The sequence below is a fragment of the Macrobrachium rosenbergii genome, chromosome 37, assembly GCF_040412425.1.
Source record: "Macrobrachium rosenbergii isolate ZJJX-2024 chromosome 37, ASM4041242v1, whole genome shotgun sequence".
Lineage (NCBI taxonomy): Eukaryota > Metazoa > Arthropoda > Malacostraca > Decapoda > Palaemonidae > Macrobrachium > Macrobrachium rosenbergii.
Genome location: NC_089777.1, coordinates 23,471,537 through 23,492,212, shown reverse-complemented (window position 1 = coordinate 23,492,212; position 20,676 = coordinate 23,471,537). Strand labels below are relative to the sequence as shown.

At 35.9% G+C, this 20,676-nt stretch overlaps 1 protein-coding gene across 1 annotated transcript in view; it reads right to left on the bottom strand.

Moving 5' to 3' along the window:
• The window catches only part of cyst (rho guanine nucleotide exchange factor 18 cysts), a 1,099,804-nt gene that overhangs the window by 910,392 nt on the left and 168,736 nt on the right, over nucleotides 1–20,676 (bottom strand). The window contains exon 2 of the mRNA XM_067081809.1: nucleotides 16,979–17,005. The gene's annotated coding sequence lies outside the window, so the exon portion shown is untranslated. The remainder of the gene's footprint in view (nucleotides 1–16,978; nucleotides 17,006–20,676) is intronic.

Here is a 20,676-nt window from a genome sequence, read left to right as displayed (position 1 = left end):
TGAAGGTTGTAAACATTACATACAATTAAACACTACAATCACAATGGGTTTCCCTTAAATCTGGAACACCATACAATCGAAATTACACACGGCGATTTCCCTACTCAGTTTTTTGTGAGCAGTTTGATTAAATGTCATCAATAATCAAATGGCATTTAACAACGGCACTGATGATCTTTTAAGGCATTACAATGATTTAACAGCCTTACATTGTTTAGCATTATTAAATTCCTTCGAACGGATAGCTCACACCCCTTTAAATCCCAACTGTTATTTGAAGAGTAATAAATGATAAAAAGCATAAAAAATCAACCACAAATATAATTAAATTTCGTTGACATTGACAAAATATAATTACACTAAATGAATGAATTTGACACTACAGAAAAACAATAGAAACAAACAGCACGATACCTTTAAATCCCGGACGTTAGCGCTAAAAAAAAATAAATAAATAACGCTCCTGAGTGAGCCGACCCTCAGTACACAAAAATACTGTGTAATAAATCAGCATTAATTGATACAACAGGACTATTATGGTCTTTCTAACCTGACAATCCGTCATGTGTACAATGCTCCAGAGGCCTATTAATACGCTAACAATAGACAAGAAAAAGTTAAATCCGTGATCAACGACCTCTAAATGAACGAGAGACTTGTGCTCCGTGACCTGGGACATTCATTCAAAATTATTATTATTATTATTATTTATTATTATTATTATTATTATTATTATTATTATTATTATTATTATTATTATTATTATTATCTAGCAGATATCAGCCTTGCAGAAAATTCCACAAAATCAATTCCACAGAATGTGCTGAAGAGGGTCTACTCACTTCATATATTATTATTATTATTATTATTATTATTATTATTATTATTATTATTATTATTATTATTATTATTATTTTGGCTGCTCGGGACATAAGGGGTAAGGATGGTATTTATTATTATTATTATTATTATTATTATTATTATTATTATTATTATTATTATTATTATTATTATTCAGAACGTGAACCCTATTCAAGCTTCCAAAGAACATGGTGTTCATTTGAAAAAAGTAATAGACGATAGGAAATACAGAAAGACTAGATCAGTTATTAAATAAACAGATGACTAAATATATAAATGAGTAGTCAGTTATTATAAAAGAAGAAATAAATTAACAAAACAATAAATAAACAAATAAAAATGTAAGTTTAATCTTTCGTCGCAACGACAAATTGTCATCGACATGAAAAATATGCATTTGACTTTAAAAAAAAGTATTTTTTTCGTTAAAGAATACTAAGTATCAATTAAAATATGACACAACCTCTTCCTGATTTTATTCATAATGTCTAAAACATTAAATAGCTGTTAATTCACATACGGAAAATTTTATTATTTTTAAGTCATAACAAAAAGAATAAACATTACATTATATCAAAACATGACATAATTCCATTATTTCCGAACATACGGCGAAAACATTAAATGTGGGTTTATATCAAATGACAAAATCTTTTACTACCTTCAATCAAAAGAAAAAAAGTTTACGTCTATCCATTTCAAATTATTTTATAACAATTTGTACTGCTTTAAGTCATGACATGCAAAACGTTATATATTCTGAAAAAAAAACTTTCCCAATATAGATTTGCTGATTATTATCATTAATATACACTGCAATATAAAAAGCAATAAGAACGGAAGAATTATAACAATCTTATTTACAGCAACAACTCACACAGGCTGATTCCAATATTTTTTTTCTCTAATTTAAAAAGCAAAGGTACAAAGCACAGATATTCTGAATCATGAATATAACTGTTATTTGCGTGGAGGAATTTCAACATCATTTCGCAAATTCCATTACTTCTACCGAACATTAGCGTCAGAAGAGAGAGAGAGAGAGAGAGAGAGAGAGAGACACACACACACAGATATATATATATATATATATATATATATATATATATGTGTGTGTGTGTATATATATATATATGTGTGTGTGTGTGTGTATATATATAATAATATCCAACTAAACCTCTTTTAATAAAAACATAAACATAAAAATAAATACGAAAAGGTAGCACACACATTCCGACCATAAATGAATATCTATTTAAGGACTTCTGATTAGTGACGTTTATTTGATCGAATTTTACGAACACCAGCTATTGAAGTGCAGCTACCCACACAGGCTATCATCAAAACAAACAAAATTTTAAACTTGTATCTATTAACCAATTCTTACTTACATAACCTGCTGACTCATTCATTCCATAAATCGTTCCCTCAATAACTATACTAATAAAAATGGAATGAAAGATTCTGCATTATTCACCAGAAAAAAGTAATAAAAAATTTATAACATTTCTCTCATGAAGCACTCACACACTCCAGATAAATCTACGAACCTTTTTGTATACAAAAAGTAAACATCTATGGCCCGCATCGACCACGGTCCACTCTCACGTCAACGACTGACGAATGTCAACAAACGTGTATCCTCGCTACCACACATTGAAAAAAACAAAACAAACAAACTAACTTTCGTTCTTCTCTAGATTTCTACGTTGACTGACGACAATATCTCTGGCACACAACCAAAAGTTGACATATTTGTTTGCTCAGGTGGCAAATGATTAAAAGCTCTTACGGTCGTTAGGACGAATGTGGGGAGTAGTTTCTTTCATTTTGGCAATCTATGTACACTAGGCCATAGCGTATGTATGTATGTATGTGTGCATGTATATATATATATATATATATATATATATATATATATATATATATACATACATACATACATACAGTAGAGAGAGAGAGAGAGAGAGAGAGAGAGAGAGAGAGAGAGAGAGAGAGAGAGAGAGAGAGAGAGAGAGAGGGGGGTAGAAAACTTGTTAATACGAAATCGACAGAAACAAACACTTCACAGCCAGCGAAGAAGGTTAAAACTAGGTTACACTAATGAGAGACCGTATGGCTGACAATTTGTAACAGGGCGGCCGAGAAACTTTTCTGAGAAGATAATGGGAAATACACGAATTCCGGACAGCAAGCAATTCGGAAACTTCACTCAGTGCCATTTAGGCTCTAAACTTCCCTTCGCTGGCGAAGTTTTACCCTGGGACCACCACTTCTCACATTTTCCCCTTACCCACTGGAAATAGGCTATTGGATGACAGTGATCTGGGACTTCGGATTTCTCTTCTTACTTTTGTTCTCTGCGAGTTTCTTGATTTTTATTGTCCGGTTGCCCCATATACTGGCCTTTGCTATGATTAAATACAAACAGCTTCTTATTTTTTCTTTTTTCGTTCCCTTCTGTTGAAGTGTGATTTTAGATGCAATTTATAATAAATAGTTTATCATTATTATCTGATAAATCTTTCATGCTTTACTGTTATTAACTGATAAATGCTTTATAATTCTTAGCATTAATAACAAAATTCCTAGTATGAAGAGTCTAATAATTCATTCCACAGCAAAATATAGTATTAATTCAACAGGAATGGGTCTAATAGCTAATAATTAACTTCACTGTAAAATTTAGTTTTAATTACATACGGTGAACAATATATAGAAAGGCCCTTTTTTTAATTCCTTAGATCTTTTTTAATTCCCAATATCAATCGTCCTTAATACAAACCCAAGCCACAGGATAACTCATTTCTTTAGAACCCATTTTGCATTTGTGCGGGTTTTTTTGTTTGTTGTTGATGAAATTCTTAATTTCACCAGCTTATTTGTCCAGTCACATATGACAGTAAGTCATGTGTATGTGTGTGTGTGTGTGTGTGTGTGTGTGTGTGTGTGTGTGTGTATATATATATATATATATATATATATATATATATATATATATATATATATATATATATATATATATATATATATATATATATATATATATATATATATTTCACGATATAAAGCTGTCCCTTTCGTTGTTGTTTTTATAGTATATTTTTCACGATAGCTGAACGTCAGTGTACTACCAGTTGACTATTTGCATTAAACATACAAAAATAAACTTATGTACACATAAGGTGTTTTTCATAGCATATTTCTTCTCCATATTCAAACATCAATAATTTATATCGCTGTTCTACGGGAAGTCTTCCAGAAGTCAATTGCATCCTGCAGCTAAAGCCTTCAAAATAATTTGGAAGACGCTGCTTTGAAAGGTTCCAAAACTATATATACCTGTTACTCTCCCCACACCCAGTCTCTTTGTCCTTCCGGCCCTACCCACCTTCAAAAAAAAATTTTCTTCTTCTTCTTCTGCTACATGCCGGTCCAACAGGGCCAAAGTATGGTCAGTTTCCACGGGAATTTTTCATTACGCATGTTGTTGATTTCCAATGTACCCTGTTTAGGAGACTTCAATGCGGGCAACAGTACAACGACAATGAAAACTTAACCAGCCGCCAAGGGCAACTCAGCTCAAAATTTCGTATTATCTCCATAAAAAAAAAGTTTGAAATTACCTTGCTTACGTAATACTTAAATTTTCTGTATCGATCTTTATCACGAGGTATTATTTTGATCAAATACGCGCAATCAAGCGACAAGGCACACATAAGCTCACTGCCAGAATTCATAAGAGACGGGAAAAGAAGGTCATGAGGAAATCAAAGCTGCTTACTCGTAGACTGGATAAAAAAAAAAAATTACGAAAGATCAAAGGTGAACGTCGCCAGATTGCATCTCCATGCAGTGGAACGGAACGGCGTCGGCTGCTGTGAAAGCAGGAAGGAGGGCGTAAAAAAAAAAAAAAAACGGGCGTGGGAAAGGCCTGCAAGGGAAGGGCCCCCGCTGGAGAAGGGGAGCAGTGTGGGTGGAGTGCTGGAACAGACGGGCGTAAGAAGGGTAGGGGAAGACGGGTGTTGATAAATGAGCCAAAGAATGGCGGTGAAGGGGAGAACATTAAACGACGAGAAAGAAAATGATGAAAATCGACCTGTAAAGGAATATGAAAGAGCTTGCAAAAGTGGGCGTGAGATGGAAAATGAGGCTAAAAGCAAGCGTTTTCAAGGATGCAAAGAGGGCGGGGAACAACTATGGGAGTGTGAGACGAAAAGGAGTCGAGAAAAAGATAAAAGATAAAAGATTCTACTCAATGAACAGCGAGTCAACAAAGACTTCCAATTACCATTACAAAAATAATCGCCTGTGCTCAAGAACAAAGGACATATCATCGCCGAGACAGTGGCAATTACTTCGCGTGATTGAATGGGCAGCTGTAATTACGAGGGATGTGCACATCAGAAGAGGGTCACTGTAATGACTGTACTTGTACAGATAGGTACAAACGACTTTGTTGTACTGAGACCGGCTAGTGAGTGCAAGAGCCTGTGCTGGCATACAGCCAGCTTTATGTAGGCTATATGCTATAAAAAAAGACAATTGTCACAAGCCAAAATGAATACATTTCTACTGAATTCCTGTCATGGGACCGATAATGATTAGGAAGAAAAAATCTGGAGTAATTTTCCACTTTTTTTTTTTTTTTACAGCTCAAGCCTCAAGATAGATAACAAGATCCAATTTCAATACGCAAACAATAAACATTCTGGGGAAGGTAGTTCTGTTTAATAATAATAATAATAATAATAATAATAATAATAATAATAATAATAATAATAAGACTGCAGTAATCGCAAAGCAAACCCTTCATCAGTAACTAAAAAAAGTAACCGAGAGATTGCAGTCCTTCCCCGAAACGATAGTTCCACACGTTTTATATTTTATTATTTACATTTGTTCCACGAATACTGTGATGAGCCAGGTCTCAGCGACAGTTAAAATTCAAAAGTCATAAAAAATCACTAATCACGGTCCTGAATCGTATCTGCAACAAGATGTAATCAATGATCTTTTCAAAAATCATAAAAATCAATTCACTATTTTTCATAATAATCCTGCTAAAATACAGCCACGAACAAACGGTAATAAAAGTATAAAAAAAAACTTCCTTTGCGGGGATTAATTCATCTTCAGTTTCCTAGTTTGGGCTATGTAGGAGCACCGAATTGTACTTCTTGTCAGCCTTCAAATGAAGATAGCAACTGAGTTTTTGCAAATAAAATAAGCATACGAAAATTAAAAAAAAAAAAAAAAAAACGATCTGCCGTGTTTTCATTAAAATATGTATCGTAACACTTACTATCTAAATGCTTATGGCAGCGTTATCCTTCAATCTAAATAGGATGGCATCTGTTATAAACTGTGTATGACAGTGATTTCAATCAATATGAGTTATATAGCCGCTACTAAATTAGGTCCTACAGAATTTTCCCACCAGTTTGTATCAGATATCATTTTCTATTTTATTGTGTACGTCAGTTTTTCCATCCGTCCATCAATTTGTGTATGAGAAGCATTCCCTACCAAATTTGCGAACAACAGTGATTCCTAACCGTATGTGTATGAGATAACAGTTCCCATTAAATTGTATATGACAGCATTTGCAATTAATTTACGTGTTATCATTTCCATTACAGTTCGTATTCCATCAATCTCTGTGCTTAAGTGTTTCCCTTGCAATTACGTATATTGTTAGGATTTCCATTCAAAATGTGTCTGGTATCATTTTCTATATGAGTGCGCATCCTACTACAGAGTACCCCATCAAACTGTATATGATAGCCTATGCAAATAGTGTACCCTCATACTTCTGGCTCAAGAGAAATGCAAATGAAGTGGGAAAGAATTCTATTAAAAAAGGCCAGCATAACAGGTCAAATTGCATGGAGCTTTAGCACATACACACGCACACACACACACACACACACACACAGAGAGAGAGAGAGAGAGAGAGAGAGAGAGAGAGAGAGAGAGAGAGAGAGAGAGAGAGATTCTATTACAAATGGGAGGCAAAACAGGCAAAATTACACAACTTCAACACACACACACACACACAGAGAGAGAGAGAGAGAGAGAGAGAGAGAGAGAGAGAGAGAGAGAGAGAGAGAGAGAGAGAGAGTTCTATTAAAAATGGGAGGCAAAACAGGCAAAATTACACAACTTTAACACACAGAGAGAGAGAGAGAGAGAGAGAGAGAGAGAGAGAGAGAGAGAGAGAGAGAGAGAGGATATTAAACCCTTGAGACGGGGGCTTTAGAATCGCTTTATGGCCTACCAAGATTGTCCGATGACCCATTCATAGCAGAGGTCACCAAAGCACTGTATTGTACCCGGCGTGTATTGACGGCACTGCAAGCACCGGAAAATTCATTACAAGCAACAGCCACCCCACCCAACCTCCTAGCAACCCCACTTCACCCACAGGACCCGTGAGGCTGTAATACCCTTTTGCATGGCAAGGTTTGTTTCGGGGTATGCACCTGGCTCTGTCAGGGCCTAATAACGCCGAAGTAATATCAGAGTCGTAAAGTTAATGAATAAGGGTTATAGGTAAAAAGATTTAAATGACTAATAAGGGAACATGCACCTTACGTTTAAAAGTGTCACTTGCAAAATTAATTACATCAAAAACAATAACAACAACAACAACAATAATAACAATAAAAATGATAATAATAATAATAGTAATTATTATTATTATTCAAATCACTGCAGACTAGAATGCTTATAAAAACTTTTTTATTAGAAGAGAGAGAGAGAGAGAGAGAGAGAGAGAGAGAGAGAGAGAGAGAGAGAGAGAGAGAGAGAGAGAGAGAGAGAGAGCACTTTTAGTATCTGAAATAATTACCAAATTCGATATAAAGGCCTTTTAGTCCTCAAAAGAAAATTTGTTTAACTACAATAAAACAACTTCCGGTACTTGAGGGAATTTAGCTTACTCACTAAACACCATTTTCAGCACGCTAAAAAGTTTAGCAAGTAACTTGAGACGTCATTTAGTATTCTTAAAAACTTTTTATTAGTTATTTATACATAACTTTCAGCATCTGACAAAATCTAGCAAATTTTGTAAAAAAACAAAAAAAAAAGGGGGGGGGTTCTTTAATTATGGGGGAAAAAATTTAGCTATTTCGTCATTCACATATGGGTCGATTTCCATCCCATTTAATTCTCATTATATAGTTCAAACATCAGTATTACCATTGACATCATCATCATCATCACCATCAACTCCCTCATTATTAACATATGATTTACTCGAGGATTTGACGGTGTGCAACCAATTTTAATACCTACCCCGCAACACCCAATCCAACCTGATCAATACTACCATATCTGAGCCAAACAAAAACCTAGCACGACCGATATCAATATGAATCACGCGCGCGTGTGTTATGACAAATCACGGAGACGTATTTTTCTGTCACATCGACTTTTTTCCCCGCATAATAATCTGTCCATCATGATTTACGTTCCCCGATAGCTGAAGGAACACATAAAACATCCAAACTAAAAAAAAAAAAATGTGGAGTCAGGGATCCAAGAAAGTGTAAGAATATGTGAAAAAAGGGGAGAGGGGGAAGGATGGAGGGGTAGACAGAACTGCAGCGAATAGAATGTAAAATATACAATAGAGTATAGAATTTAGGCCACAGTCCAAGCACTGCGACCTAAGTGGTCATTCGGCGCAGAAACTGAAAATGACAGTAAAAATGTTTGCAAGGTGCAACAGGAGGAAAACCGCTCAGCTGCAATGTGAATCAATTGTTAGCAAAGGATGGAGAGTAAGAATGAATAAGAATATGAACGGAGAGGCAGTAGAAGGAATGAAAAGGGGTTGCAGCTAGGGACCGAAGGAACGCTGCAAAGCACCGTAAGTAATGCCTACAGTGCACCGCATGAGGCGCACTGATGGCACTACCCCCAACGGGGGGAAAATTTAACGAAGAACAAATGGAAGGAAAGCAACAGCGCAAATGAATATTCCTACACTTCATGGAGGACACGTGCGTGCATACCGCTCTTAATTGCCTGTACTAACTTATTTCGTTTGACTAGATATTTAATTATGCATCTAGGATTACCAAGCGATTATGTTTCCCGCAGCGCTACTTTACTAATTCATGACTTTCATTTGCACAGGCACACACTCGACAGTCTCTCTCTCTCTCTCTCTCTCTCTCTCTCTCTCTCTCTCTCTCTCTCTCTCTCTCTCTCTCTCTCTTATATGCAAACTGTTTCAGTACAGAGTTCACAACATTATCATATTACTGTAAACCCATCAACATACGAAAAAATTGATGCACGCTCGGAAAATCAAGAGAATGCAATGTTAAATTTCATTCAGAGCGACAAAAATCATTACGATATAATACACCTTAAGCAGGCATGGTCTTAGTGAGCAAATATGCAAACATTATTTGATTAGCCGGGAAAAAAAATAAATTAAACACCAATTCGACCATTAAAAACAAAAAAAAAAATTGATCAACCACGCGACGAAAACAATGGTCAAGTTAATCAGTTTTCATGAGTTATAAGTATTCATGTTCCATTAACAGCTAAAATAACGTCTATCTCACAATGCAGAGATCAAATCATTTTGTTCCCCAAGCCCAGATTCCAAGGTTATCAGATGAAATTGTCTAAAAGTATCAAGGAAACGAGAAGTTAAAAAGATCTGCTGAAGTTGACAAACAGATTCCATATTTTTAATGCCTCGATGACATAAAAACATCATGAAGACAAGGAAAAATACAGCTGAAGTTGACAGACAGATTCCATATTTGACATATATATTAGGTTTAATTATAATTAATGAATTATTTTTTTTAAATGCCTCGATTACATAAAGCCACCACGAAAACAAGGAAAAATACACTGAAGTTGACAGACATATTCCATATTTGACACATCAGGTTTAATTATATTTAATGAATTAATTTTTTTAAATGCCTCGAAGACATAAAACCAGAATAAGCACCAATGAAAAATACCACATTTAGCTTAATTCCGCGCCACAACTCACCCGCCAGCGATGAAAATGTCCCTCATAACAGACCAAGAATAGGAAATGGAATTCAACAACTTAGTCTTGAAAACATTACGTGCCAGCTCGGGTTTAAAGCGACCTACTTTCCTTTGACACGATAAATAACGCTTCATTTTTTTTTTTAAACAGTTCGCATTGAAAACAGGTTTATGAGTTTTTAGACAGATCTCTACAAACTTTTATCTACTTATTTTTTTTTAGCTCTTTCTGCTATTTCATATTCGTTTTTACTTCCTAACCTTCAATTTTTAAGGTTTCTTGTTATACGGTACGTTTTATCTGAGGAATTTTTATGATTGCACTTACTTTTATCTTGCTGCAAAAGCCAGCTGCAGACAGATTCCCCATATTTACACACACACACACTATATATATATATATATATATATATATATATATATATATATATATATATATATATATATATATATATATATATATATATGGATTGATGTATGTATGTATGTGCATGTGAGTGTTCCAGCATAACTGAAGCCCAAGAGCAATTTCAACCAAACTTGGTATACATATGACTTACCACCTCGAATAGAATACCGTGGGGGTTAGACATCACTGGCAACAAAGGGGGTGGGTGTGGGAAGGGGGTGACATGTAACAATAACTGAAAACGACAGATATTAGTGTCCGATCCATAGTTTTCGAGGTCGCTGTGATGAATAGTCACACTCCCATTGCCCTTCAAGTCCAAGTTCAGCCCCAATATGAAGGGGAGGGGGGTGAGAAGGGGTGAAAAATAAAATTTAAAAATGACAGATAGTGATTAATCCATAGTTTTCGAGGTCGCTGAGATGAACAGTCACACTCCTGATGCCCTTTAAGTCCAAGTTCAGCCCAGACTGGAATGGGGGGTGAGAAGGGGTGAAATATAAAACGTCAAAAATGTTGGGCAATGTAACTGAAACAACTATCTTAACAGAGAGAGAGAGAGAGAGAGAGAGAGAGAGAGAGAGAGAGAGAGAGAGAGAGAGAGGAGGGGGGTTTATCGGTTGTCATTCAGAGTTTTCCCAGGTAGTGTATATACACACACACACACACATACACACACACACACACACACACACACACACACATATATATATATATATATATATATATATATATATATATATATATATATGACTATATATATCAGGTATATATGTCCATAACTGAATCACTGAAAATATGGAACTAACTGCTTGCATGACAATATAAATAAGTATTTAATCCTGTTTTGGCAGTTGTACTAAGGTTCCAATAAATTTTGACTTCAATTGTGCGTTTCCACCTGAGGTTTCCAGATACATATGTTTCCTTTATAATCCCCTTCTGTCATTTATATGAGCTTTCTTTGTAAACATACTTTTATATTCCTTCAGTCTGCTAAGTAAAGGACTAGTGTCGAAAGGCCTGCTTGCAGACCTGGGTTCGATCCCGACGTGAGCACTGTTCCCACGTGATTGTGTTGATGATTTCTATCTTATTCACTCAGAAGGGATAATTGAATGAAATGTTTTATGGGTCATTGCTGAGTCGGGAAGTTGGGAAAATTATGGTATGCAAGCAGTTAACTTGCCCAGGTAATGGGTAGTTGCTCTAGGTTCCAACTTCTTTTAGACTTGTGTGGCCTAGTGGATAATTTCCACCTGAGATACGATCCCGACGTGAGTCAGAAATTTATTTCTGTTCCACACGTGATTGTGTGTTGATGATTTCTATATATATATATATATATATATATATATATATATATATATATATATATATATATATATATATATATATATGTATAACTGAATCACGAAAATATGGAACGTGATGAATATATAAATAAGTATTTAATCCTGCAGCAGTTGTACTAATTCTTCAATTGTGTTTATCAGGTACATATGTTTCCTTTATAATCCCCTTCTGTCATTTATAACTTTCTTTGTAAACATACTTTTATATTCCTTCAGTCTGCTCACTAGTGTCGAAAGGCCAACTCCAGTCGTGGATTTTACATGTCATTTATAAATATAGATTTATATATATTAATATTATATCTCTGAACGATATATATATATATAAATTTTTTACAGTAAATAAAAATATAAAACTATATATGAATATTGATATATATATTTATATATTTATATAAGATTCTTACATTAAATCATGCAGCAATTTACTGTTCTTATTTTCTACCTTTCCCTTTCAAACCATATAATTTTCTTCCGTCTCTCACTTTCAACAGTCTTTTGACATGTCATTTATAAATATGAGATTTCCCTTTAACTTCCTCTCTGAACGATACCTAAGGCAAAATTTTTTTACAGTAAATAAAAAATAAAAACTACTTTAATCTGACCCTGTATTTTCCCTTTCTCTAAGATTCTTCATTAAATCCGATAAGGTGTATTTTCCCTTCCCCAAGGATTTTCCACTTAAATCCGACAAATTGTATTTTCCTTCCTCCAGATTTTTCATTTAAATTCAACAATGTGTATTTTCCTCTTCGCCAAAAATTTTCCACTTAAACCCTACGAGGTGTATTGTCCCTTCCCCGAAGATTATTCATTTAAATCCATCAGTGTGTATTTCCTGTTCCACTAAAATTGTTCACTTAAATCCGACGAGGTGTATTTTCCCTTCCCTTAAAATTTAACCTTTGAATCGGACAAAGTGTATTTTCCCTTCCTTCGAGATTTTTAATTTAAATTCAAGTGTGTATTTTCCCTTCCTCCAAGAATTTTCACTTAAAACTTCCTCCAAGATTTTTAATTTAAATCAAAGTGCATTTTTTCTTCAAGATTTTATATCTAAACCCGACAAGGTGTATTTTCCCTAAGATTTTTTCACTTGAACCTGAGGAGGTGTATTTTCCCTTTCTCTAAGATTTTTCATTTACGCCAAACGAAGTGTATTTTCCTTTTCTCTACAATTTTTCACTTAAATTCAGCAAAGTGTATCTTCCCTTCCTCCAAGAATTTCTCACGTAAATTTCCTCCTAGATTTTTAATTTCAATCAAAGTGTATTTTCCCTTTCCTCAAAGATTTTCCACTCAACACCGACGAGGTGCTTTTCCCCCTCAAAGATTTCCCACTGAAACCCAACCAGGTGTATTTTCCCTTTAAGATTTTTCATTGAAATTCAACAAAGTGTATTTTATTTTCCTCCAAGATTTTCCGCTCAAATCCGACAAAATGCATTTTCCCTTCCTACAAGATTTTTAATTTAAATCAAAGTGTATTTTCGCTTTCCTCCAAGATTTTCCACTTAAACCCGACCAGGCGTATTTTCCCTTCCTCTATTTTCCACTTAAATCCGACCAGGTGTGAGTGTGTCTCCCCCTTGCTCCAAGGCTCCCCCAGACTAATGCAGAGATGATGAGGTGATGGCGCAGGAGTCAGAGACGCAATAATCAACTCATTTCCATGTGGATGAGGCCGTTCCCGAGACAAAATCCTTCCATCCGTGTCCGAACGGGGGAGAAAAAATTCAATCTCAGCTGATCACGGGGTGGAAACAAATCAACTAGAGCAGATGTTATTGCATTCCCAGAAGACGGGTGCAGCACGCCAAACAACACCGATAAGATGCATCTTAGGAAGACAGACAAGCCCTTCCAGATGATTTGGAATTCCAGGCTCATAATATTTGTCGCATCTTTTCGAATCAATTGTATTTACTGAAATCTACACGGATTTTTATGCCCTTTACACACACACACACGCGATGATATTATAGGAGAGGATCGAGACAGCAAATTGTCCGGAAGCTCTGACCAAAGTACCTTCATTATGCATACTTATATAAAGGTTACGGGTCAGAGAAGCTGGCCTGGGGCTGGAAGACGGTACGTACTGTATAAACGTTATTTCGCTGATCCACAGAAAAATAATATGTATACATTTATGTATACACACACACATATATATATATATATATATGTATATAATTTAGCACGTTAAATGACCGGTATGCTTCGGTAACCTACCGAATGACATGATGTAAATACAAATACAAGTCCACTGATTAATAAAAATAAAATAGTTTTTGCGCAGCTCCCACACTGACCAACAGATTAATGGCTGCCGGTAATAATTAGCACAGAATCCTCGTTTTCACCAGAAGAGGTTACACTGCTCAACAGGGTTAATCCCTCTCTGAATGGCTGAATTTTTATGGAATTAGGAACATATATTAAAGCCAAAATGTAATTCTGATATATTTAATATTTGCAATGATTTCGTCTTCAGCGATGCCCAAGTAAAACCAACTATTACAGTAAGACACACATGCTTCTTTTCAGATTACTTTTATCACAAGAGACTGGGGATTTCTATTTCCCGGCCACTGGAGAAATACTGAGGTTAATTATGCACTATTACAATTGCTAAATCCATAATGGTCTTCCATAATAATTACTTAAAACTCTACCCCTATTCTGATATATATATATATATATATATATATATATATATATATATATATATATATATATATATATATATATATATATATATATATATATATATATATATATATATATATATATATATATATATATATATATATATATATATATATATATATATATATATATATATATATATAGAGGCTATATGCAGCATACATATAGATACTGAATTTCTTCAGGTGAATCAAATCTCCATCCTAACCCCTCCAGTGCAGTTTAATCTGATATGTGAAATTTTCGCTCTCTGCCCTGCAAATAAACCAGTACCTTCCTTCTTCCAAAATCCTGGTGGCCATACTTTCCCGGGTTCGAGTCTCACACCCATGAAGCATAATGAAGCAAATACTTTACACCGACCTACTCTTAAAAAATGTATTGACGTTTACACTGAACTTGCTACGTAAACGAAAATAAATTAACTTTGCAGTTGATATGAATTTTCCAATCTACGCATTCTCCTGCCTCGTCCCTTAATATTTTTATGTACTTCGTCTTAGTTTTTGAGTATTGATATTTACTAGTATTATTCACTTCTCTCTACAGTCTTACAGTATAACCCTCCAGTCATCGTTATTTCCCCTAACCTGTCTTGTGAACTTCTGTCCACAGTGGACTAGAAAATGGAGAAAAAAAAAAACCGTTCCCGATAAAATACTGAAACAAACATTCGAGTAACAGGAATCGATTACACACCATCATATGCCTCACGGTGTCTATCCTTAAAGCACCAGCTCACCCATGGCGCTTCCTCCGTCCAACCCCCATCCCCCCAACAACCATCCTGCCCCCGCCCTAAAGTATCTTGATAGAGAACGTACCCTTAACAACTCATCATCGTCCTCCACAGAGGGTCCTCAAGTATGGGCCGCAGTCCCTCGGGCCCTTAGAAGCTCCTCCTGTTCCAGCTCCTGCTCCTGCTCCTCCTCCAACTCTTCCTTTTCCTTCTCTTTTTCCTCCTCCTCCTCTTCCTTCTTTTTTTCCTCCTCTTCCTCCTCTCCCTTCTCTTTTTCCTCCTCCTCCTCCTCCTTTTCCTCCTCTCCTTTCTCTTTTTCCTCCTCTTCCTTCTCATTTTTCTCCTATTCATCCTTCTTTTCCTCCTCCTCCTCCTCCTTTTCCTCTTATTCATCCTTCTTTTCCTCCTCCTCCTCCTCCTCAGAAAAAGAAATGGGTCTGGTTATGCAGATTGTACAACAGGGACAATGGGAGGTGGAAAACAAGAGAAACATTCAACCACTACTCAAAAGACTTCATCTGCATTCCTTTGTGTCCATCACAGAAAAACCACCGCCTTGAAAATCTAATTGAAAAATTAGGAAGCAACGTTTTTCTTGTTTTGATCTTTAGTATTATGATCACAGATTCAAAGTCTAAATGCAAATTAGTAAAAACCTAATGAATGAATGAACTGGACAGTTTCAGAGAGCAAAGTTAACAAAATACTAATCTCACATCTATAGGTGTTCCCTGTAAAAAAAAAAACGCTTGATAATTTTTTTTTGTTGCACAAAAAAGTACATTGTATGCAGCCTATGAGTCGTAAGTCTTAGCAGTCAATACTAAATCTGACGAATGAATTAGAAAATAAAGAATGCAATGCAGAAGATATATAAAATTCATGAACCTCAGTGAATGAAAAAAAATAAAAATTCTGAAATAACCTGTTAATACATAGGAACAGTGTTCACGTCTGACTAATTATTTATTACCAACCGAAGCAAAAATTTTACACCCTTTAACAAAAGGGGGTACCAGTCGAGATGGTTTACGAGAATTTATTCAAAGGTGCTGGACGGCATTCTGACCAAAAATCCTATATAAGAGACAGACTTGCAGGGATTAAAAAACACGTAAAAAATGCGCCGAAGTTTCTTCGGCGCAATCGAGTTCTCTGTACAGTGTAGAATCAAGGCCACCGAAAACAGATCTATCTTTCGTTGGTCTCCGTATAACGCTGTATGAACCGCGACCCATGAAACTTTAACCCGGCCCGGTGGTGGCCTATCTTATATCGTTGCCAGAAGCACGATTATGGCTAACTTTAGCCTTAAATAATATAAAAACTACTGAGCCTAGAGGGCTGCAATTTGGTATGCTTGATGATTGGAGGGTGGATGATCAACTTTACAATTTGCAGCCCCCTAGCCTCCGTAGTTTTTAAGATCTGAGGGCACAGAGAAAAAGTGCGGACAGAAAAAAGTACGAACAGCATAAAGTGCAGACGGACAGGCAAAGCCGGCACAATATTTTTCTTTTACAGAAACATAAAAATCCATACCAGTGAAGACTTGGAAGGATTCAAGTCCAAGATTTATATCAAATAGAGAACGTCATGAAAACTTACTGGAATTTAACAAAAGATATATACAAGGTTTTCGACTAACATGAATTTAGGTTCATGATTCATGCCCCATTACCAACTGTAAGCTCCATACCCTAAAGGGAAATGCCTACGCGACTTGTGACAATCTAACCCGAAATAACAAATCGTAAAGACGGAGAGATCTACAGAATTTATGTCCTAAAATAGAAGTCAAAATGTCTTCAAGTGAAACTATGGTCTAAAAAAATTGGCAGGAACCAAATCCAAGATACGTACCTTAAAAGAACAACAAGCCGGATAGATCTGTATGGAAAAAGAGGAAAACAATGATTAGCATAGTCCTTTGCATTTAATACCAAAAAAGAAAAACAACATAATACTGACTTATACCAAAGAGCCTACGATACACTTAAATGGCACATTTTTTGAAGACCAAACAGATATAAGGAAGCGGTTTTCAACAACCTCGGATGAGAGAGAGAGAGAGAGAGAGAGAGAGAGAGAGAGAGAGAGAGAGAGAGAGAGAGAGAGAGCTAATAAATTTATCCATAGAGAGAGAGAGAGAGAGAAAGAGAAATAAATTGTAAAAAGAGAAAAAATGTGTTAATTGACTTACCTCAACAAATCTAATTCTTTCTTCCTAGCCAGAACGCTATGTGAACCTTCCGTACCGGCTCCTAAGAACAATCCTCCCCCCCCCCACATAAAACCACAAAAAAATGCAAACACAACAACAAATTCACATTCAGTGAAAGTCTAATCTTTCACTGTAGGTATTTACAAAATCAAAGCTTAGTTCACCATGTTATTTAAATGCATTCTTATCTCATTTTATCATCGATACCTTTAGTCACCATTAAAACTACAAGCTAGATAGCTAATATGGTTTTCCTGTACAGCTTCAAAAATTTATTGACTTCTTTCTTGGGGTACAAAAATTTCAAATACCGCAGTTGCAAAACATTCCCCATAAAATCTCTCTCTCTCTCTCTCTCTCTCTCTCTCTCTCTCTCTCTCTCTCTCTCTCTCTCTCTCTCTCTCTCTCTCTCGTGCATCTTCAAGAATTTATTGATTTCTTTCATACGGTACAAAATTTCAAATACCGCAGTTACAAAATATTCCTCATAAAATCTCTCTCTCTCTCTCTCTCTCTCTCTCTCTCTCTCTCTCTCTCTCTCTCTCTCTCTCTCTCTCTCTCTCTCTCGTCCATCTTCAAAAATTTTTGATTTCTTTCTTAGGGTACAAAATTTCAAATACCGCAGTTACCAAATATTCACCATAAAAGCTCTCTCTCTCTCTCTCTCTCTCTCTCTCTCTCTCTCTCTCTCTCTCTCTCTCTCTCTCTCGTACATCTTCAGAAATTTATTGATTTCCTTCTTAGGGTACATGGTTTCAAATCCCGCAGTTACAAAATCTTCCAAATAAAATCATTCTCTCTCTCTCTCTCTCTCTCTCTCTCTCTCTCTCTCGCAAGCACACGTCAAGGCTTTCTGGTGACTGTGAATATCATTAAATGAAAGCTCCGAGTAATTTCATCACTAAATTCATTCAGTCTGCGACGGCAATTCCTAATCGAGCGTCTGATTCGATCACTCATCTTATTCGGTAATTTACCCCCTCCCCCAGTAATTTCAAGCAACGGTAATTGATGATCAGTATCTACGACACGAATAGCGATGACGCAATAGATTAGGGTGCGTGGCTATGAACCTTACACCCACAATTCAGAGAGAGAGAGAGAGAGAGAGAGAGAGAGAGAGAGAGAGAGAGAGAGAGAGAGAGAGAGAGACCCATCGATGCAAAGCTTGACTGAAGAGTCAGAAAGATATAAAGGAAAAATAACTATCTTTTTTTAATCTCAGGCGCGCATGCACCCACCGACCCACCCACCCCCACCCACACCCACACACACACACACACACAAACAACGAGAAAGATAGTCTCCAGCCAATTTTCACGGGACAAAACTTCACAGAAAACCCCGACAAAATATTCCCATCAAAACAATGCCTCGATATACCCCCATCTTGGCCAAAGATCTATACAAGAAATTTACCAGAGTTTTTCTCAAAGAAGCTGCAGTTCCCAGATTCTTTTCGGGTCTCCAGCTGGCTCAGAGCCCTTACCAAAGGAAGGGGTGCGTTGACATTTGCCCTAAAACGGATGGTTGACTTCATAAAGACCGAAACGCAGTGGTAATCAGATTTTTAGGAGGCTGTGGGCAAAGGGCAGCTAGGAAAGAGGACTGCAGGCTGGTTGTTAACAGCCCTTCTCTCTTAAAAGGTTGAAAGCTTACTTTTACTACAATACTGGTATAGTGAATATACATATTCACATGCACATACAGTGTACATACATACACACACACACACACACACACACACACACATATATATATATATATATATATATATATATATATATATATATATATATATATATATATATAGTATACATACATACATACATACATACATACAAGTATAATTGTCTGTAAATGTGGGCAAATAAATTTTACACATGCCCATACACACAAACACACACACACACACACACATATATATATATATATATATATATATATATATATATATATATATATATATATATATATATATATATATATATATATATATATATATATATATATATATATATATATATATATATATATATATATATATATATATATATATATATATATATATATATATATATATACTGTATATGCATATATATATTATTTTATAATGTTAATATGAACGTAAGACCTCAATCAAGAGAATGACAACGTGATATAAAATATCAAGGGAATATCTTGAACCGAAGAAATCAAATACTATATATGGCATATCAACTAACGTTGCTCCTTATAAAAACTAATTGCAATAGAAGCCCTATTCACAGTAACAAACAGCTTGTGCCAATAAACAAAACCACCAGCAAAAACTACTCAAGCCGTGAATGACGGATTCCATTACGTAATCCAGTGGTCAACAGGATGGGAGCGAGACTGGAACACAGTTTGCATCTGCCAGCATCATTAATCAGTAGCGTGCCATCCCCGCATCCTCTAATGCATTGTAGGTTAAGAAAGATGCTCGAAAATGATCTCGTTAGTGCAGCTTGCAACAATAAACCTTGAAAATAATCTTGCTTGCCAGCAGAAACCGGTTGCTGAGGAATGAGTATTGGGATTACGATACAGAAATCTACAACACTACGCTATTCTTATGGGAATCACCAACATGCACTCAAACAAAATGCAATTATACAGAGCAAAACATACGGAAACAAACAGCAACACAAACACAAAGCAAATGCACAAACACCGACAAAAAACCACGTAAGACATCATCACGCTGGAGATGGTCCAGAAGGAAAGGGAACTAAAGGGATAGGAACAGGATAAGAAGGGTACAGAGGGCTGACTGGCTGACTGGCTGACTGGCTGACTGACTCCCGTGACGGCAGAACAGGCCCGAGAGAAAGCCGATATTGGCGATGATACCCTGAAGGAAATCTGAGCGGAAGTTGCGACAGGAGAATGTCTGTTATGGGACGGGAGCGACAAAGGATAAGTCACATTATTACAAATGGAAGGAAGGAGAGAGAGAGAGAGAGAGAGAGAGAGAGAGAGAGAGAGAGAGAGAGAGAGAGAGAGAGAATGTCTGTTATGGGACGGGAGCAACATGGGATAAATCACATTATTACAAATGGAAGGAAGAGAGAGAGAGAGAGAGAGAGAGAGAGAGAGAGAGAGAGAGAGAGAGAGAGAGAGAGAGAGAGAGAGAGATCCTAGATGTTCAAAGGGAAAATATGTTTGGACGAAGTGGATCGGAAGTCGAAGTATTCAGAATTCAGCGCATAAATGCAGCAATGTCTCCACAGGACATACAAATAGTAACAAGCGAGAGAGAGAGAGAGAGAGAGAGAGAGAGAGAGAGAGAGAGAGAGAGAGAGAGAATTAGGAT